Genomic DNA, 23155 nt, shown 5'->3' with positions numbered 1-23155 from the left:
GTTCAGCTCAGTAGAAACTTGATGAAAATGAAAGTATATATATTTCTTGCTTTCAAGCACTACACACTTTGCAATATGCCTGCTCACTCCAAAATTATAGTTTATGGGAGGAATGTCTTGTCCGCAAATATTTACATTGGTGTTCACCGTATTTACCAATTGCCTCAAATTTTCTAATTTAGAGGGGGGGAAAATGGATTTCTATCTTTATATATAGATTTGCAGATGTTTGTTTCCACATATCACAGGAGCTATAGACTTCCGTGTGGCACTCATCTAAAAAATAAAAATCAGCTCTTAAAGTAGAATTTCCATAGAATGATGAAATGCTGTAGGTAAGCCTTGCAAGTCTGGAATTAGGAATGCATGATTCACTGCCTTGAGTGTGTCAAACTGTTCCCTTGACCTTGCTACAAGTCCTGAAACAAGAACATGACGTGTAATGTCACATTGCCTATACCTTGTCACATTGCCTATACCTTGTCACATTGGCTAGATACCTTGTAACATTGCCTATACCTTGTAACATTGCTTAACTTTATACCTTGTAACATTGGCTAGATACCTTGTCACATTGCCTTTACTGTGTCACATTGCCTATACCTTGTCACATTGGCTAGATACCTTGTAACATTGGCTAGATACCTTGTAACATTGCCTTTACCTTGTCACATTGCTTAACTTATACCTTGTAACATAAGCTAGATACCTTGTCACATTGCCTATACCTTGTCACATTGGCTAGATACCTTGTAACATTGCCTATACCTTGTAACATTGCCTTTACCTTGTCACATTATACCTTGTCACATTGCCTATACCTTGTAACATTGGCTAGATACCTTGTAACATTGCCTTTACCTTGTCACATTGCTTAACTTTATACCTTGTAACATTGGCTAGATACCTTGTCACATTGCCTATACCTTGTAACATTGCCTATACCTTGTCACATTGGCTAGATACCTTGTAACATTGCCTTTACCTTGTAACATTGCCTTTACCTTGTCACATTGCCTTTACTGTGTCACATTGCCTATACCTTGTCACATTGCCTATAACGTGTCACATTGTCTATACCTTGTCACATTGCCTTTACTGTGTCACATTGCCTATACCTTGTCACATTGCCTTTACTGTGTCACATTGCCTATACCTTGTCACATTGCCTATACCGTGTCACATTGCCTATACCTTGATCAAAGGGCCATGGTGGCCGAATGGTTAAGGCGTCTGACATTCTGCTACCACTAGCCCTCCACCACTGAGTTGCGGGGTCGAGTGGTTAAGGCGTCTGACATTCTGCTGCCACTAGCCCTCCGCCACTGAGTTGTGGGGTCGAGTGGTTAAGGCGTCTGACATTATGCTACCGGTTAAGGCGTCTGACATTCTGCTACCACTAGCCCTCCACAACTGAGTTGTGGGGTCGAGTGGTTAAGGCGTCTGACATTATGCTACCGGTTAAGGCGTCTGACATTCTGCTACCAGTAGCCCTCCACCACTGAGTTGTGGGGTCGAGGGGTTAAGGCGTCTGACATTCTGCTACCCGTTAAGGCGTCTGACATTCTGCTACCACTAGCCCTCAACCACTGAGTTGTGGGGTCGAGTGGTTAAGGCGTCTGACATTCTTCTACCACTAGCCCTCCACCACTGAGTTGTGGGGTCGAGTGGTTAAGGCGTTTGTCATTCTGCTACCGGTTAAGGCGTCTGCCATTCTGCTCCCACTAGCCCTCCACCACTGAGTTGTGGGGTCGAGAGGTTAATGCGTCTGACATTCTGCTACCGGTTAAGGCGTCGGACATTCTGCTACCACTAGCCCTCCACCACTGAGTTGCGGGGTCGAGTGGTTAAGGCGTCTGACATTCTGCTGCCACTAGCCCTCCGCCACTGAGTTGTGGGGTCGAGTGGTTAAGGCGTCTGACATTCTGCTGCCACTAGCCCTCCGCCACTGAGTTGTGGGGTCGAGTGGTTAAGGCGTCCGACATTCTGCTACCGGTTAAGGCGTCTGACATTCTGCTACTACTAGCCCTCCACCACTGAGTTGTGGGGTCGAGGGGTTAAGGCGTCTGACATTCTGCTACCCGTTAAGGCGTCTGACATTCTGCTACCACTAGCCCTCCACCACTGAGTTGTGGGGTCGAAGCCTATGTGGGGCAGTCCCAAGGTACTGACCACAGGTTGGTGTTTTTTTTGCCGAGTGGGCGAGTACTCCTCTGGTTTTCCTCCACTACCAAACCTGGCTTCTCCCTAAATGTCATATAACTGTAAACAGGATGTAAAGCACAACTACTCCAAACCAAATATTGTACAAATAGAGTTTTGATTATCATTCTTCGTATCATTAAGAATTAAAATTGTCTTCTGTGTTAAAATTGTTACCAAAAGATTCAAACATAGTTCTCAAAGAAATATTGTTTTATGTGAAAAAACGTCTAACGTCGTCTCAAATTGTAGCCTGATCATGATCATAAGTTGGACAGATCGAGATTCCATAAAGTAGGGGGTCCAGGGGATGATTAATCCCTGATTGGGGTCCAAGACGAAGCCCTTTTGGGTCGATATGTAGGGCAAAGCGCCCCAATCAGCTGTGAAAATGGATGTTTTTCTATTAAATAGGTGAGGTCCTGACCCGTCGGCCCGTTATGGGGATCCACCAGTAGTTGGATTACTGCAGTAGATTAGAACCATAAGGGGGTGTTATATATTTCAGAAAAAGTAATTAATTTAGCAATTAACTTGTATGTTTCAGGTTTGTTTGGATGATGGAGGATATTTGGTACAGATGTCGGATTTTGCCTCTAAAATAGATCTGTCAGGTAAGTTATGTTACAAGTATACGGCTCACTTTATAAATTCAGCTTTTCTTGACGAACAATTCTACTATCCTAGCTGACAAGTTTGTGTGAACCGCAGGAACCAAAGGAATTCTAGCCATGATCACCAGACATAAATCTCTGCTTTAAAGTATATGTCCTTTATAAACCATGGACTGGTCCTGGTCAGGTGTGGGAAGGGGAAGGGGGTTGTATATAATTGTATTTCCTCCCAAAAAAGAAAGGAGTGCTAATTATGGCAAATACAGTAATTGCTTTTATGTTGGTGCAAGTGTAAATATTCAGTATTTGAATATACATGTTAAGTTAGTAGAGGTTTTTCTTCAGGCTAGTACATTCAAAGCTATACAATTATACTCCGTTGAACAATACATAATTCATTCCCATTGATATCTGATGTGTTACTGTAAGCTGGGAATTTTTTGTCACAATTTAATTTTCGTTTTTTTGGCTCTCTGTAATGAGGCGTGTTTATCATAAGTCAATACCAAAAACAAACATAACACTCACAGTAATTAAATTTGAGGGCAAAATCAACACTGTGCAGTATTGAATTCACGTTGACACAAATGGCGAAAGTTTGACCGGGCAAACAGTTCCTGGTATACAGAAATTAGACCTCATTGGAAGAGGAATATTCAAGTTGGTATAACCTCGCCTAATAAGCCTTGTTTTGGACAAACTTATATTATGATAACGCTTTGTAAATACAGATCATGACATTGTGACTATTTCCGACCCCTAATTAGACCTGGGTTATCTGTACATGAGTGTGTTTGTGAATCAGACCCTACTGTCGAGTTGGACAAGTAGGTAGTATGGATAACTCTGTTTCCCGAAATCATAATCAATCCACTTTAAAACTCCGCATAAATTGAAATCGCAATTTTGCGTGTCTTATCTTGACCAGTACCCGGTTTGGTTGTCCATGGGGCCTGTTTGTGACAGTGTAATACTATTGTTTCTTAGTGCCCTGTACTACTGGATATTGGTGCTAGGGCTGTCACAATATATCAGAAAACCGCCAGCATACTCTAGTTTGGCAAGGAACATCCCTGAGCCAAGGGAATTCATTGTTGTATTAATGGGGAGTGCAGTCCATCTAAGACCAAAGGGGAAATAATCACGGAATTATGAAATTTTTCTTCAGATAATCCTTATTAAAATTTTATCATGAGCTATTCCGACCTTTGAATTGGAAGAATTCAAATGTGTCTTCAGGGGTGGATGCATTAAAATACAAACAGTGGAAATTTCAGGGTCGAGTATTTAAAAATGAATTTATAACTGTTAAGAATTGCAGGGAATAGATCTCAAGTTTGAAAGCTGATAAGCCAATTTATTTCAAGATTGAAGTTTAAAAATGAATTTATAACTGTTAAGAATTGCAGGGAATAGATCTCAAGTTTGAAAGCTGATAAGCCAATTTATTTCAAGATTGATATTTAAAAATGAATTTATAACTGTTAAGAATTGCAGGGAATAGATCTCAAGTTTGAAAGCTGATAAGCCAATTTATTTCAAGATTGAAGTTTAAAAATGAATTTATAACTGTTAAGAATTGCAGGGAATAGATCTCAAGTTTGAAAGCTGATAAGCCAATTTATTTCAAGATTGAAGTTTTTCTGCGACTGAAGTGCATGCAGTCAAATCAGAAATATAAATGACCGTATTTGAGTGGGAATACCGGAGGCATTATGTCAACTCTGTCTGTAACAGATTAAGGAAGTGGCACACTTCAATATACCAAGTAGCACAGGTATCTAGATGTGACCTTACAGTCAAGATTTACCCGTTTTTGCTGCAAAATGCTGTTTTTATGACTATGTTTTGACAATAAATCTTTATTGTGCAATAATAATACTTCTTTGAAGTGGAAATTGTGATATAAATACCAGTTTTAGATTAAAAAAAATAAAAAATAAAAATCTTTAAGGATAGCTTCTTAAGTGATATTTGTGATACAAATTCGTTATAATGGATTTAAAAAAATCCTGTTGAAGGATTTTATCTCGAGGAAAGCGCTTTATCCGTCCCAAGGAAGCCTACAATTGACCCGGAGATAAGTTTAAAGGCTTTTTGCTGTCAACAGGAGTTTTTTTACCATTACACATCTGTGTCTTTTAATTAATCATAATTTGGCACATTGTGGACATTCTCTAACATAACAGTTTCAATGTGGTGATATGTTATTAATATACACAAAATAATGTTAATCACGCCATTTGCTGGGTCAAAATATCAGTTTCATTCGGGGGGGGGGGTGGAGTATTCATTCATGACAGTGTCATTATCAGTCAACATATTCCGTCTTTGTGTATTGCAGAGTTATCTTCTCTTGGGAGCAGGTATTGATTGTTATGTCACTTGTTTGTGAGAGTAACGTCATCAATCTTTGAGAAACCGACGCAATTTTCTCACACAAACCAATGACATAACAATCAATCCCTGCTCCCAAGAGAAGATAACTCTGCAATACGCAGAGACGGAATATGACTTGGCTTATATAATTACCCTCTAACAAAAAGGAAAGGAATTATATGGATACATTTGTATTTAGGCTATGACTATGACATAATAATAAACACTGAATAATAAAAGAAGACAACAGAATTAAATATTCAGAATAGAAATATTTGGGAAAACCTTTTAATTAAAATTTATATTGGTACAAAATTTTCAAAACTTGTCTCACAAGTATTGGTGCCGACACTGGAAGTTGTTGGGGCTAAGGTGGTTTCACTATACAGAATTCAAAAATAAATTAAAAGTTCATAGAGCAAAAAAAAATGTCATTTCATTTAATATGTGTGCTTCATCATCAATACAAATATACAGCTATAACCAAGGTTCCAAGGAAATAACCGCAAGAATGTGACGAATCTCAAACTCAACCTTCCTGTACTTATTTGTATCAATTTAAAACCTTGACGGTAGCCCTGCATATATTAGATAATCAAATATTGTGACTGGGTAAATTCTCCTCTGTATTTACACTTCTGTCAGAAGTCTAGGCTAGACTGTACGCGGGTGGTTGGGCGTAACGGAAATAACTGCTACTACCAATAAAGTCAACAATCCCTCAATTTAAAATGGCTACAATGAACAAAGGGCACCTGTTCAATACAGGTGAATTCTTCTGGTAGAATCAAACAAAAAGTTCAGTTGACAGCTAAAAAAAGTCTTTCACCTTATTCTGGGTCAATGGAGAGTTAGCTAAAGCATAGTCTGCATACACGATCATTTATAGATTATTTAGGGCTGTGTACTGCCACTTTGTTATATCCAAAATAAGGGGAGGTTACTGTAGAGACAAAAATACCAGAATGTAGTTGGACTGAGATCTATAAGAACTGGTCAGTGTAGTGGAACTGAGATCCATAAGGACTGGTCAGTGTAGTGGGGCAGGGATCCTTAAGGACTGGTCAGTGTAGTAGGGCAGGGATCCACAAGGACTGGTCAGTGTAGTGGACTGAGATCTATAAGAACTGGTCAGGGTAGTGGAACTGAGATCCATAAGGACTGGTCAGTGTAGTGGGACAGAGATCCTTAAGGACTGGTCAGTGTAGTGGGGAAGAGATCCACAAGGACTGGTCAGTGTAGTAGGGCAGGGATCCACAAGGACTGGTTAGTGTAGTAGGGCAGGGATCCACAAGGACTGGTCAGTGTAGTAGGACTGAGATCCACAATGCCTGGTCAGTGTAGTTGGACTGAGATCCAGAAGGACTGGTCAGTGTGGTGGGACTGAGAACCACAAGGACTGGTCAGTGTGGTGGGGCTGAGATCCACAAGGACTGGTCAGTATAGTAGGACTGAGATCCACAAGGACTCTGAGATCTATAAGAACTGGTCAGTGTAGTGGAACTGAGATCCATAAGGACTGGTCAGTGTGGTGGGACTGCGATCCACAAGGACTGGTCAGTGTAGTGGGGCAGGAATCCACAAGGACTGGTCAGTGTAGTTGGACTGATATCCACAATGACTGGTCAGTGTAGTGGGGCAGGGATCCACAAAGACTGGTCAGTGTAGTGGGGCAGGGATCCACAAGGCCTGGTCAGTGTAGTGGGACTGAGATCCACAAGAACTGGTCAGTGTAGTGGAACTGAGATCCATAAGGACTGGTCAGTGTGGTGGGACTGCGATCCACAAGGACTGGTCAGTGTAGTTGGACTGATATCAACAATGACTGGTCAGTGTAGTTGGACTGATATCCACAAGGACTGGTCAGTGTAGTGGGACCGAGATCCACAAGGACTGGTTAGCGTGGTGGGACTGAGATCCACAAGGCCTGGTCAGTGTAGTGGGACTGAGATCCACAAGAACTGGTCAGTGTAGTAGGACTGAGATCAACAATGACTGGTCAGTGTAGTAGGACTGAGGTCCACAATGACTGGTCAGTGTAGTAGGGCTGAGATCCACAATGACTGGTCAGTGTGGGGGGACTGAGATCCACAAGGACTGGTAAGTGTAGTAGGACTGAGATCCACAATGACCGGTCAGTGTAGTAGGACAGAGATCCACAAGAACTGGTCAGTGTAGTGGAACTGAGATCCATAAGGACTGGTCAGTGTAGTAGGACTGAGGTCCACAATGACTGGTCAGTGTAGTAGGACGGAGATCCACAATGACTGGTCAGTGTGGTGGGACTGAGAACCACAAGGACTGGTCAGTGTGGTGGGGCTGAGATCCACAAGGACTGGTCAGTATAGTAGGACTGAGATCCACAAGGACTCTGAGATCTATAAGAACTGGTCAGTGTAGTGGAACCGAGATCCACAAGGACTGGTCAGTGTAGTCGGACTGAGATCCACAAGGACCGGTCAGTGTGGTGGGACTGAGATCCTCAAGGACTGGTCAGTGTAGTTGGACTTAGATCCCCACAAGGACTGGTCAGTGTAGTAGGACGGAGATCCACAATGACTGGTCAGTGTGGTGGGACTGAGAACCACAAGGACTGGTCAGTGTGGTGGTACTGAGATCCACAAGGACTGGTCAGCGTAGTGGGACTGAGATCCACAAGGACTGGACAGTGTGGTGGGACTGAGATCCACAAGGATTGGTCAGTGTAGTGGGACTGAGATCCGCAAGGACTGGTCAGTGTAGTTGGACTGATATCCACAATGACTGGTCAGTGTAGTGGGGCAGGGATCCTTAAGGACTGGTCAGTGTAGTGGGGAAGAGATCCTTAAGGACTGGTCAGTGTAGTGGGGAAGAGATCCTTAAGGACTGGTCAGTGTAGTGGGACAGAGATCCTTAAGGACTGGTCAGGGTAGTGGGGAAGAGATCCACAAGGACTGATCAGTGTAGTTGGACTGAGATCCACATGGACTGGTCAGTGTAGTGGGACTGATATCCACAAGGACTGATCAGTGTAGTTGGACTGAGATCCACAAGGGCTGGTCAGTGTGGTGGGACTGAGATCCACAAAGACTGGACAGTGTTGTTGGACTGAGATCCACAATGACTGGTCAGCGTAGTTGGACTGATATCCACAAGGACTGGTCAGTGTAGTGTGACTGAGATCCACAAGGACTGGTCAGTATAGTAGGACTGAGATCCACAAGGACTGGCCAGCGTGGTGGGACTGAGATCCACAAGGACTGGGCAGTGTAGTTGGACTGAGATCCACATGGACTGGTCAGTGTAGTGGGACTGATATCCACAAGGACTGGTCAGTGTAGTCGGACTGAGATCCACAAGGACCGGTCAGTGTGGTGGGACTGAGATCCCCCAGGACTGGTCAGTGTAGTAGGACTGAGATCAACAATGACTGGTCAGTGTAGTTGGACTGATATCCACAATGACTGGTCAGTGTAGTGGGGCAGGGATCCTTAAGGACTGGTCAGTGTAGTGGGGAAGAGATCTACAAGGACTGGTCAGTGTAGTAGGGCAGGTATCCACAAGGACTGGTTAGTGTAGTAGGGAAGGGATCCACAAGGACTGGTCAGTGTGGAGGGACTGAGATCCACAAGGACTGGTAAGTGTAGTAGGACTGAGATCCACAATGCCTGGTCAGTGTAGTTGGACTGAGATCCACATGGACTGGTCAGTGTAGTGGGACTGATATCCACAAGGACTGGTCAGTGTAGTCGGACTGAGATCCACAAGGACTGGTCCGTGTAGTAGGACTGAGATCCACAAGGACTGGGCAGTGTAGTTGGACTGAGATCCACATGGACTGGTCAGTGTAGTGGGACTGAAATCCACAAGGACTGGTCAGTGTAGTCGGACTGAGATCCACAAGGACCGGTCAGTGTGGTGGGACTGAGATCCCCCAGGACTGGTCAGTGTAGTAGGACTGGGATCCACAATGACTGGTCAGTGTAGTTGGACTGATATCCACAATGACTGGTCAGCGTAGTTGGACTGATATCCACAAGGACTGGTCAGTGTAGTGGGGCAGGGATCCTTAAGGACTGGTCAGTGTAGTGGGACAGAGATCCTTAAGGACTGGTCAGGGTAGTGGGGAAGAGATCCACAAGGACTGGTCAGTGTGGAGGGACTGAGATCCACAAGGACTGGTTAGTGTAGGAGGGCAGGGATCCACAAGGACTGGTCAGTGTGGTGGTACTGAGATCCACAAGGACTGGTCAGTGTGGTGGGACTGAGATCCTTCAAATCAAAACTTCAATTGACTGTTAGTCTATTCAATAAGATGTATTCCTTTACAAAATAGTTTGAAAAATAGAAATATTACATTTTGATAGTCACATTATCTAGCACTTTATTCTGGTGTTTGTGGTATACAGGGAGTGGTTTCATTTTCTAAGTGCTGGCCACCCCCAAGACCAGGTACTTTTCACAAACACTGGCATAAAATTGAGTCCATAGCAGGCTAGTAGAATTGTATGCCCCTGGTATAGAACTATTAATATTTATCTTTGGCTACCTTGTAAAACTTTCAGGCCTTGACCTTAAATAAGTTCACTGATGGTCCTGCTATTGTCTATTCAGGGAGAAAGATTTGGTTAGATGGAACAATGTTTGTAAGACAGTTTTAGAATTTAGAATTTACACACCATACACAATTGGTCTATGAGATACAGAGTTTGTATAGACCTACTGAAATTTTGATAACACCACCTTTACCAAGAAAACATTATTTCTATATTTATATATCATTAATGGTTGATAAAATTAAATTGAGAGAAAAATGTTCAATAATAAAGGAAAAAAATGAGTGAACAGAGCATTGTTTAGCTCGCTGCTATACTTATCATTAAATAACAAATATCATAGGAAATAACATGATAGACAACTTGGTCTATGAAATATATGATTCCTATAGACCTACAGTGATTTCATTAGTCCCTGCAGGTAGGGCGTCAGAATTATACCTGCTGCCCCCATTGCATGATCGTAAGAGGCGACTAAATTTGGGATCTTATTTTTCTCTTCTTTCTAAACAACTTTCTTCTTCCTAATGTCTTCCTTGACGCTGCCTCACTTCTGGCCTTCAGTTGAGCGTTCGCCCCTGTGAGGAAAGCTTGGGTTCTGACCCCTGGCCGAGACATACCAGATTCTGTAAATGCTCAGCAATTTAGGAGTGGGACGACTGGTTTGCCCGGTGTCAGTATAATGTGACCAGTAGGGGTGTCCTGCTGGGTGTCATCGGCAGTATGTTTCAGTGAGGTAGCACTATAAAGTCAGCATCAGTTCCGCACTATCACCAGGAGACAAACACAAACATATCGCAGCCTCCCATAACACGCGCATGCATCTTGCACACAGGGGAGGCCGTCCTTAAATGACCATAGCTGTTGATAGGATGTTAAACAATACTAAACCAAACTAAACCAATCATGGTGATTGTCTTGTGGGTCTACCCTTTAATTGGAATACTGGTAAGATAAAGAAATTGACCAGGTCTGATATTACATCTTGTAAAGTCAGTTGATGGTTAAGTTTGATTTCATTTTAATTTTAATTGGATTTAAATGTTGAATCATAGTAATCATCACAATTACAGTACTTCAAAATGCATTTCAAAAATAGTTTTAACACAAGTTTGTCTTACAAAGGGGACAAACCAAAACTGTATATGATAAAAGTGTAATTGTGCTGACGGTAACACGATCGTTAATAAATTAGAAAATCTTGAATACACATTACATAACAACCAGACATGACACATGAACAGATATTAGTTAAATCTGCAACGCAATATCATTTAATTCTCTATTGAAATGAAAACTAGGAAATTGGTAGTTAAACATTGATAGGGGATAGAGTGAAATACATTATTACAAAAACTGAAATCTCAAGTATGTATTAGTATTGAATTGGAAATGTTAAATACACATTACATAAGACTTTAATGGCGGTGCATACTGCTTGTGATAAGTCATTGATCACCAAGGGACGTTACATAAGGCTGAACAAAATATATGTGTGTTTCCTTTTAACATTATGACTGTTTATATGCCCCTGCCATTTCGGCGAGGAAGAGTACTTGGGTTACTAAGGGGTGAGCAATAGATTCAATATCATGACGAGATTTCATTTCATCAACGTTTATAAAAGGTGAAATATGAGAAACCTCAGAGGAATTTGAATTTTAGGTCAAAGGTCAGTGCCAAGGTCAATGTTGCTATTTATAGGGACAAAGGGGCATTCATGTCTTTTAGCTGTTTTATATACAGTTTCCTTAAATATTGAATTTTGTGTTGGTTTATCTCGGAAAATCCTCATATCTTAAGCGATTATTGGAAATACTTGGGCCCTACACTAAAACTTTTGTTTCTACTTTTCACTGTTAAGAAATAAGGATCAATAGCAAAGGTTTCACTGGATTTGTGGGGGAGTGGTACACCCCGAGTATATAACACTACCGATATCCCATCTCCTAGCAAACCTGGAGAATGCACTTTGTAGGTAAGCAAATCCTATTTTGAAATGAGTTTATATGTAGATATATATATATCATTTCAGAAGTAAATGCTGCTTGTTCATTACAAAATTGGCCATTTTTGACACAAAAACTTAGTTAGCTGCATCGATGAGGTTTTTATTGGGTAGGTGAAACATTCGGTTAGATAGAGAGGACAGGAACACTGATATGAACTTTCCTGTCCTTGTGTGAGGCCAAGTGTGTTAGGTAGATGGGCCCTCCCCCACTTACAGAAGTTCCGTACTAATATAATTGTCGAGGAAGAGCAGCAAATTCCTTAACTCTTTAGCAACACTGTCATGTATGGAACAATGCGCCTCACTCGCGTTACTGGGGCCTTCTTAGGGGAAACTAGACGGGGAGAATGTGTGGGGCATGTATTTTACATGATTTCCAGGATGAGAACTTGAAATAGGGTTTAAATACATTTATAAAATGCAAGAAAGACATAAGCAAACAGAAAAAAATGAAATTATCAAAATTAACTACAAGACCTTTCTACACAGTTCATGCTTACCAACTTGAAAAAAAAACTGTTTCCAAAATTCCTTGATCAAGGTCTGGTCTATGAATATTTCTGTAGCCTACGTCTATAAGACATCTATATTTCATGGACCTATTGTCTGTAGTGTCTAAATTCTATGAATGTTACCGTATTCTTTTGTTATCCCATACACAATTGATGCGGTACTTACAGAAAACGTTTGGATCTTTCAGGTGACTTCTGGATCAGCTGTCCATCCTGGAGTGTGGAATTTCATCGGCCACTTAGACAACCCAAGTCTGACGATTGTTCTGAATAAAGAACTTTGGAAATTGAAATAACTATAGAAATAACTATTTTTATCTTCNTTTTTTTTTCCATTTTTTTTTTTTTTTTTTTTTGAAAAGGAAAGTTTTTAGCATGTCTACTTTTGTTCTTTTTAAAACCTGTTTTGGTTTGCTTTTGATTGTTTCATTATTTTCTGTTTTGTATTTGAAATTTTCTATTGCAATGAAATTGTTTTTAAATTCTGCATGGAAATGAAATGAGAGTTCCAAAGTCTATTCAGCTAGATCTGAAAGACGAGATGTTCTTAATGCTGACACGAGGACTGATGAGGTAAGTGCTCATGGTACTATTTATGAAGGATCTTTCTTCTCTTAGCTGGCACTATTTTCTAGTGTTGGGAATCGGAAAAGGAAATCATAATCGATTATCGGAAGACTTTCAATGAACGATTATCGATTATAATCGGAACTTTTAAACTCTGGTAAATCTATTTGAAATACGTGTAACTATAATGATTAGTTCTTTTGAGAAAAGTTGTGATTGAGTTGTGATTGGTTGTTTCTCTTTTGTTTTTAAATGATCAGCTCTTGTTTGTTTCGTTAAAAGCTTTGATTGTCTGTAAGTTGTTTCGTTAAGAAGTTGTGATCAGCTGTTGGTTATTTCATTCCAAAGACAGGACTGGTTGTTGCGTTAAAAAGTCATGATTGGTTGTTTCATTCGAAAGACGTGACTTAGGGTTTCATTACAGAGTCAAGATTGGTTGTTTTGTTCAGAGGTTTGATTGGCTGTTAAATTTAGAAAGACCTGTGGTTGGTTGTTCCAGTCTGTGTAGATTTTGTCACCATCTGAAGACACAAGGTTGCGTTTTAGAACTCGGATACCGTATGCTGTAGCGTGGAGCCACATAATGGTTTGCTATAAGGGCCAGTATGAGCTCAATGCAGTTGTCACTAGTCTTGTATTGCACTCGTCCCGGCCTTTGTATCTGACCAGCAGACACTGGTTATTACGCACACCAGCAGACACTGGTTATTACGCACACCAGCAGACACTGGTTACTACGCACACCAGCAAACACTGGTTACTACGCACACCAGCAGACACTGGTTACTACGCACGCACACCAGCAAACACTGGTTACTACGCTGCTGGTGTATCCTAAGTATCACTCCAACAGAAAAATAGTCATTAGGCACATTAATCTACAATACTGTTGCTTGTGTCACACATTTTCATGCATGCTGGTCTACAACGCCATCAAAAACTACATGTTGTGATCCATTTAAAATCATTTTAGTTGTTCGAAGATAAAAGAAAAAAGAAAAAACTGCAGGGGACATTTACATTTCAAAGTCTGCACTTTATCAATGTTGCCATCTAGGAATCGTAAATGTAAAACATCTAAATGAGCATCCAAAAACCTATTAAAAAAATTGACAGGGGAGGTAACCCTAGGGCAGAAAACATCTATATGGAACTCTTCTTCACTATTTATTATAAATGATACAGTTTTACCTTTTAACCAATAATCTTTTGTGTTTGATGATTATATATTTCATCTCCGATTGTTGCGTGTTACAATCTACATTTATTATAAGATCTGCATCTTATGGGGAATCTAAAAGGCCCCACATGTCAGTGATGATAACAGATAACCTTAGTTAATTTAAACAAAAAACTATTTATTTTCCACATTTCAGACCAGGGTCCCATTCTTGACAAAATACCTGGGTGTTTCATTACACAATGTGTTATCTTGGTCATACAGTTGTAGGTGTTTACATTTACTCATTCACCCCTGAAGAAACGATTGAACTCTACCAACTCAAAGGTTGGAACAGTTCATTATGAAATTTCAGGAGTGAATGAGTTAAAAGGATAACTAGAGAGTGTGTGTGTGTTGTAAGGTGTTTGATGAGGAGAGTCAGTTTAACCTACCACAACCATCAATCTGGAGTATTTTGTCTGGCCATGGGCACCAGCTCGTACAGTACTTCACACAATGGGAAGGAGAAACATTGGGTTTTGACATTATAAATCTCATGCAAAATCTCCAAGTTACCAAACATGCATTTACAGGCTCTTCAGACCCACTCAGGTACTCTAGTACCTTACTTAAATCATTCTCGTTTGAATATTTTACTGCATATGATCCGACTAAAGTTCACGACGCTGCAGGAGATTTCAAGTACATGCATATTTGATAAAAGACCTTTTTGTACTTTAAAACCACATAAGCTGTTTAAAACATTTAAGCCATGAGGTCAGCGGTTGTTGGAATTAAAATCCGACCTAGCCTTTTATATATATAAAAAAAAAGGAATTAATGAATCTTTACTTTCAAGATTGATTATTGATTAAAACTCAAATATGAAATGGGTTATTTTAATTTTGTAAATTATAACATTTATTAGCTCACCGGGTCCGAAGGACCAAGGTGAGCTTATGCTATACCGTGGCGTCTGTCGTCCGTCCGTCGTCCGTCTGTCATCAATTTCTTTAAACGACTTCTTCTTAACCACTATTGGAATTTCACTAAATTTGACTGGAAGCATCCCTATGTGGTGGGGATTCAAAATTGTACAAATGGTGGGGCTGACCCCCCAGGGGGTTGAGGGGAGGGGCAAAAAGGGGGCAATTTGGCTATATTGCTTTAAGCGACATTTCCTCTGGAACTAAGAGACGGATATCAACCATATTTGAATGGAAGCATCCCTAGGTGGTGTGGATTCAAAATTGTACAAATGGTTTGGCTGACCCCCCCAGGGGGCTGAGGGGTGGGGCCAAAAGGGGGTATTTTGGCTATATTGCTACAAACGACTTCTTCTGTAGAACTATGCACTGGATATCAATCATATTTAATCAAAAGCATTCATGGGAGGCAGGGAATGAAAATTGTACAAATGGTGTGGCTGAGGGGCGGGGCCAAAAAGGGTTATTTAGCGTTATTGCTTTAAGTAACTTCTTCTCTGGAACTAAGAGATAGATTTCAACCATATTTGACTGGAGGCATCCCTAGGTGGTGTGGATTCAAAATTGTACAAATGGTTTGGCTGACCCCCCCAGGGGGCTGAGGGGCAGGGCCAAAAGGGGGCATTTTGGCTATATTGCTACAAACGACTTCTTCTGTAGAACTATGCACTGGATATCAATCATATTTAATCAAAAGCATTCATGGGAGGCAGGGATTGAAAATTGTACAAATGGTGCGGCTGAGGGGCGGGGCCAAAAAGGGTTATTTAGCGTTATTGCTTTAAGCAACTTCTTCTCTGGAACTAAGAGATAGATTTCAACCATATTTGACTGGAGGCATCCCTAGGTGGTGGGGATTCAAAATTGTACAAATGGTGGGGCTGACCCTCCAGGGGGCTGAGAGCTGGGGCCAAAAAAAAATATTACTTGGAAATGGTTGAGATCCCCACCATATAACTATATATACAATTGTTGGGCATAAACAGACGAATGCAGTCATGATATTAGAATTGACCCAAGGGTCTGCCCCACCCTTGCAGACATAACCCCTGTGTCATAACTTTGAAACGGTTGAGATCCCCACACCAAAACTATATATACAAATGCTGGGCAAAACGAGACAAATGCAGTCATGATATTATAATTTATCCTGGGGTCTGGCCACAACCCTAGGGACCTAGTTTCCGAGTCACAGCTTGGAAACAGTTGAGATCCCACCCCATAAACATACATGAAATCGCTGGGCATAAAAAAATCAAATACAGATGCTACAAGGATTGGCCTTGGGGTCTGGCATATTCCTTTGGATCTCATTTGGAGAATATTTTGCCATGATTGCTTAGATATCCAGGTGAGCGATACAGGCCCTCTGGGCCTCTTGTTTTAGAATATGTTTGAGGTTATACAGATCTTGATATCAAATTTAGATTCCTCCAGACATTTTTTATTTAAACAAATATATCATTCTACTCCATGATGTTTTAAATGTTAATCATTGGACAATAGAGACAAAAAGCTTTGAAGGAAAGGAAAGGAAATCACATATATATTCCTGTTCTTATTTAATATTTTGCTGCATTAAATTGGCAAACATTCCAAGTAAGAAAATCCCCTGGTAAATAATTTGGAACTCTTCTTCATTGGAGGAACAAAACAGTGCTGGTAGTCAACACCTTAATACCTGGTCATTGGGTCGCGTTGTGTATGTAGGCCATGGAACTTGAGTACTTACTGTTCTGTTTAGTGACCTTCAGCAGACTTAACTCATTCCCCCCTGAAAAAACAATTTGAACTCTTCCAATTCAAAGGTTTGAACAGTTCATTATGAAATTTCAGGGGTGAATGAGTTAAGCAGATTAGAGGGTGGTAAGGTATAATAGTAAATGTCTGTGGTAATCATGTCCACTTTTGAATTAGTGCAGAAGTTAAAATAACTTTAAATTTAAATTGCAACAAAGGATTAAAAATAATTTTGATGTGTTGCCTGTCTTTGATTTCAGATATTGTTTCACAGTTTTTGTTGAAATAGTTGAATGTGTACCTAGGACTTGTACAGAGACTTTTTTAAATGAATTTTCATTGGTAATACTTGACTGAAACTGAGGTTACTTTTGTTTGCTTTTAAAATGAAAAAATCTGAGGTGGAAATATTCTTACATATAGTAAGTAGTTAAAAATATTATTTAAGTTCAAAAGCAAAGAATATATTACTGAATATTACTGCTACAATTGAAATGAAAAATCTGTGAGGTGAAAATATTGTTTACATACAAAGAAATTGATTCTTTTGAGGGGGAAATGGAACATGTCCTAATTTGAAAATGGTTGACATGTCAAACACATAGAGCTACACTGCTGTACACCGTAAAAGACGCTGTTTCTTATTTCATTTCTCGTGTAAAGAAAATTACATTGCCATATATATACGATATTGCTCATCTTGTTAAACAGTTATAAAATATCCGCTCAGAAGGGCTTGAGATTTATTCAGATTTTTTCTGTGGCTTTCAAAGAAGAAAATGCATTGAGGAACGATTGGAATTGAAAATTGTACCGTAAACATTTATAGCGTTTGTCTGTGGAGGTTTGAGTGTTGTTTATAAATGGGACAGCACGGTAGATTTCACATCACCCAGGCATCAGCTGGGAATACATTGTGGTTTAACTTTCATATTTCCTTTTCACATCAATAAGATTTAAACTGAATAGTTAGGAGGACCTGTTCAGGCGAGTTTGTAGTGTGTGGTTAACTTCCTGATGAAGACAGTACTTCAGTAGTATGCCTGGTCTTGTTAAACGTTGTTCTTTGTTGTGCTGTGGAAATAAACCAGATTTATCTAATTCTTGCATTTTCTCATCAATAAAAGTTAAACCAAATGTTCAGCCTGTTTGAGCATGTTTGTGGTCAGTTTCCTGATAAAGTATTTTATGTATATATTTGATTCAATGTTTATATTTATTTGCTTGTTATGAGGAGCAGTTTGTGTTCTGGAGATTACCAAACATACATTTCTTTTTCTAGTCAATAAGTTTTACTGTGAATAGTTAGAACCTATTCAAGTTAACTCATTAACCCCTAAATATTCTTACTTGACTTGCCCAGACTTAAATTTGGTAAGATTCAAATGTGACTCTAAGGTGAATGGGTTAAAGAGTATGATTTCTGTGGCAACTTTGTGATATATAAAAACTATGTTTATTTTACAACAATTATGAAACAAGTTATTTTAACTTTAATTAATCACTTTTGTTAGCCGGAATGTCAGCAACCTAGAGTTTTAATCGGGAAGGAAACCAGAGTACCGGGAGGGGGGGGGGGTCTTGTGAAAAGCAAATGTTCTATCTTCAGCACCACTGGACCACCCGACCCCGCCTTGGTAATGAAGATAATATATATATAATTCTTTTCTGTACTGTACAATGCTGCACTATTATTCCACATGCATTGTTTTACAAAGCTTAGCAGTGTATTGGGTACTCTTAGAGAAATCAAACATTTATCATCTTCCTTAGCAGTGATAAATCTACGTGTGGGACTCGTAGAATTTCTGGAAATACTTAAATTTAACGTTGTGGGATCCATTGTTTTAAGCAATTCAGCTGAAAAGGACTCATGGAAATTAATTGTAGATTGATTACTCCCTTAGGGGTAGAAATTGCCTCACTTATGCTGCCTTCTTAATAAGAATTGACTTGGTACTGTATAGCACCAAAAATTTGCCCAGTCTAACTTTTGCCATTTATTTGTAAAAGCCTTATTCGCACAGTTTTAATTTCATCCTTTACATTTTAATATATATCTGTGTAAATTATGTTGTTAACTGATTTTCACTGTAATGATAATATCACCCTCATCACAGAGTGCTTGAAAGGGCAATAATTCAATTGCAGCTAACATTTCCTGCTTAACTAGATTAAATTTTCACTTACGGAGGTTACCCTGAAATTTGGATCTAAATTACAAATGTTTCCCATGCTTGCTTCTTGATTAGCATTTACCTGGTGTAAGATTTTTAATCCGGGTAGTCTTAATTACAAATGCACTGTGAGCGTGGCTTTCCCTGCCATGATCCTAAATCTGACTTGCCCTGCCCTAACGAGTATGAACGGTTTATAAATAAGATCATTTCAGTGTTAATTTACTCATTTTATGGATGTTTTTACAGAAAGATGACTGGACGATTTTACATTATCCTTTGTGTTTATTTGTAGGTATAAATTAACACAACTATTTCTGGTAATGGGTTTGTCATCGACTCCGGCTGAAATTAAATGGGATTAATTATTTAGCTTTACAAGTCGTTTATATAGGCCTAACAATACAAACTGTTGTGGTATTTGAGAATAATTTAAACCAGTGATTTGAATATATTTCTTAAAAATTGTAATTGACAGGTCTATTGAGAGTTTAATTTGTTGATCTGAATGGTTTGGATAACTAATTGATGGGTTAATTTAAAATTTAAATACATATTATAGCGGATGTTTTATAACGGTGCGATAAAAGTGCATTCAGAACTAAATGTACCTGTATGTTCTGTGGACAAAGGTAACAAAAGTTCTAATGATACAGGTAAAAAGTCTGAATTTTTATAAATAATTAATATCCAAGAGTTGCAGTAATATAATTATACTCTCTGTGATATTTGCAACACTATATTTAAGTTCTGCACTGATGCATCTACAATTTATTTTCATGGGTCTTTTTGAACTGTATTGCTTAAAAAAAACAATGGATCCCACAATGTTAAATTTAGGTATTTCCAGAAATTCTATGATTATAGGACTCGGGATTCATATGTATATTATCTATTTTAAAGGGTACTCCGCAACATTTAGAAAATGATGTCCATGAGTAGTATGAAAATAAAATCTTACTTAATCAGTGATCAATCTCCAATTAGTTTGTGTGGGTCTTTCTCCACTGTGGGGTTAAAAGAGATGGGTCCCAACATGTTAAATTTCAGTATTTTCAGAAATTCTATGGGTACTTGCATGTAGATTTAAATCGTAACACTTAGGATAGGTGACTGGGTTTTAGGGAGTTCTAGGGAAGTCGGCAGCTTAGAAGTGTTGTCTTCTAGTAGGAGCAATTTATTTGTCCTGATTAGTCTCTCTTCCCTCATTCCCTAACAACACAATGCCTTAAGAGTTAAAAAAATAAAAATGGGAGATTGGGGGGGGGGGGGGGGGAAGATTATTGAATTACTAGGTTTTATGTCTCTTTTCATTCCTTATTCTAAAGGGGAAGTATTATTTGTTAAATTTCATATATGTACACTGACTGGTATACAAGTTTTAAAGATATTCTAAATAACAAGCTTCCTTACAAAAATGTGTGATTGATGATCTAATTTGAACTACATTCATAGGCGTCATTTACTTGTACCTTGTTAATAGATTGAGTTCATTATTGGGTGATTTGACACCTATATAGTTAACCTAGAGTGATTATATTGCTGGTTTTAAGTTAATCATTTATTGGACTTGCAGGTTAGCTCAGTAAATGTCAGGCCGGTTATTGGGGCAGGAGGATTGAATGGGAGTTATTTTTACTACTCCTCATAAGCAGGGCTTTCATTAGGGCATTTAGAGTGTCTGTTACTTCCAAAATTTGACTCCTGGGGTTGAAATGACATGCTGTATACTGCAAAGTGTTGCGTACACCTTTTTGTCAAATTTATCATGACAGGGGTAATACTGGAGGGGCCCAATGGCCCCCTCCAAACATAAATTGGCCCCTCCATTCCTTTTTCTTTTAAATTTTACATAGAATGGCATGACAGCTAACATTGGTACACATCAAACCCAATACAGTTATTACATGTGAAGGGAGAAATTAACAGGGGGCGAACATAGGTATTCCATCTTTGCATATTGCAGAGTTATCTTCTCTTGGGAGCAGGTATTGATTGTTATATCATTGGTCTGTGAGAGTAAGGTCATCAATTTTTGAGAAAACGATGTAATTTTCTCACACAAACCAATGAGGTAACAATCAATACCTGCTCCCAAGAGAAGATAACTCTGCAATACGCAAAGATGGAATGACCAGTTACAGGGGGAAATTTGAATGTAGATATTGTGGAGACAGTTCAGAACTACATTAGAGACACCAGACATTTTTATAAATTCTGAAATAGCTTTGTAAAATAATTTTTCTCACAACAATTGCGATATTTGAAATAGGTATATTTTCAAGTTTTTAAACAGAACTTTATTTTAACAATACACTGGCTTGTATCCATGATAATTCATTAGCTTATTCAAATTTATAACACATTCAAAATAGAATTGAACTACTTGTAGATTCGTCAGTATTCAAATCAAGTTAAACAAATTCTGGATATGAGAATCTTCATTTACTAACACCTTGCGTGTATGAGATGTAAACTTAAAAATAAATATGTCGTGCAGGGAATTTATTTTGGAATAATAGTTCTGTAATTTGTTTTTAAGCCAATTCCTTACCAGCTCTTGCCATTCTATGTTAAGAAAAGGTTTATAGGAATTTAATTGCAGACCTTCATCTGTCCTTTGTGATATTCAATAAAGAAAAACTATATTTATATCTCAAAATTAAAATTTTTGAGAGGAGTTCACTTTCAACAAAAGATCACAGTTTGAATAAAAATTGAGTTTGAATAAAAATTGAGTTTGAATATATCGGTAAAGAAATTTATGGTAGAATTTCATTATGGTCATAAATTAAGTTAAAGTGTGGATGTACTAGATTTGTAATTGATGGTTCTTTTCATTTTGTTAAAAACAGTTTAATTGCTTGAATGACTAAACGCCCTTTAGAGTGGCTTATGTTAGCTAGATAGGGTGCTATATCAAATGTTGTGTATTTATTTATTGATTTATCATAACTACAAACTTCACATGCAATATAGCTGTATTGAGGAAGAAAAAGACTTCACTTAAAACCACAAACTGCATAATACATCTTGTAGTAGGTAATACCAGACAAACACTGGTCCAGGTGAAGAATGGAAATTACTGAAAGGAACAACTGTATAACAAGAAAGAAATTGTTGTTAGAGTTAGGTTAGCTTGAAATCATGTGAGGAAATAATTTTTGTGCATTGAAAGAAATTGTTGTTAGAGTTAGGTTAGCTTGAAATCATGTAAGGAAAATTATATTTGTGCATTGTTAAAACTGCATGTGTATGTGATTGATGTGAATTTAAAAGTAGCCCAGAAAGACACGGAAAGTCCTAAAGAACCCCAGAACATCCAGAGTTTCTCCTTGGATGGCATTTTCAATAGAACAGCCATGGGACTGAACTAGTCGGAGAATAATAAAATAATTGTAAATTTTCAGACATTTTGTGTGTATTAAGTAATGCCTAATCACAATGTGTTCATAGGTTATGGGAAGATTAAAAATACTCCGCAAACTTTCGGGTTTTGTTTAACATTTAACTCATTCGCCCCATGAAATTTCATAATGAACTATTTCAACCTTTTGAAATGGAAGAGTTCAAATGCGTCTTCAAGGGAGAATAAGCTAATAATTAATGAGGCAGTGAAGCTAACAAGACTTTCGAACACCTACAGCAGTGGTTATCTTGAAATAATCTTACTGATTGTGCACAATGAAATTACCTGTATGTACGGTAATATTTTGTAGAAATGCTAAGAGGGCATGTCGGGATTATTAAATGACATGTACAGATACGTTTGATATCATGTTATAGATTAACATGAGCTTAAATAGTAAAAACGTTTAATTTGGACGGACGTGTTTTTCAAAAATGTATTAAATCAATCACCCCTGAAATTTCACAATGAACATCTTCCAGCCTTTGAACTGGAAGAGTTCAAATGTGTCTTCAGTGGTAAATGAGTTGAGAGGGCAACACCCAGGCCACAAGGTCATGCTAAGTACAGTCTTGGACATTAATCAAATTTTCAAAATGTCCATACAGTAAAATGTTTCGCCACATATAGATAAAGGTTACAATACAGGTATTGAAATTGGTCGGAATGAAGGTTATACATACGTTTACACGACCTTGCATGGCCAGGTATAGTACCAATGTCAAACATTTAAATAAGAATAGAGATTTTAATATTTTTTTAGAAAGTTACATCTCCTATTCCGTCTTTGCGTATTGCAGTTATCTTCTTTTGAGAGCAGGTATTGATTGGTAGGTCATTGGTTTGTGTGAGAAAATTACG

General features: G+C 38.7%; 1 long non-coding RNA gene across 1 annotated transcript in view; it reads left to right on the top strand.

The window, feature by feature from the left end:
* Nucleotides 1-12537, top strand: part of LOC110466033 — a 33851-nt gene extending 21314 nt beyond the window's left edge. The window contains exons 3-4 of the long non-coding RNA XR_002464688.1: nucleotides 2750-2816; nucleotides 12442-12537. This is a non-coding gene — a long non-coding RNA (uncharacterized LOC110466033). The remainder of the gene's footprint in view (nucleotides 1-2749; nucleotides 2817-12441) is intronic.
* The last annotated feature ends 10618 nt before the right edge of the window (nucleotides 12538-23155 follow it).

The sequence above is a fragment of the Mizuhopecten yessoensis genome, unplaced genomic scaffold (genome assembly GCF_002113885.1).
Source record: "Mizuhopecten yessoensis strain PY_sf001 unplaced genomic scaffold, ASM211388v2 scaffold11113, whole genome shotgun sequence".
Lineage (NCBI taxonomy): Eukaryota > Metazoa > Mollusca > Bivalvia > Pectinida > Pectinidae > Mizuhopecten > Mizuhopecten yessoensis.
This window is presented reverse-complemented; position numbering and strand designations above follow the sequence as displayed.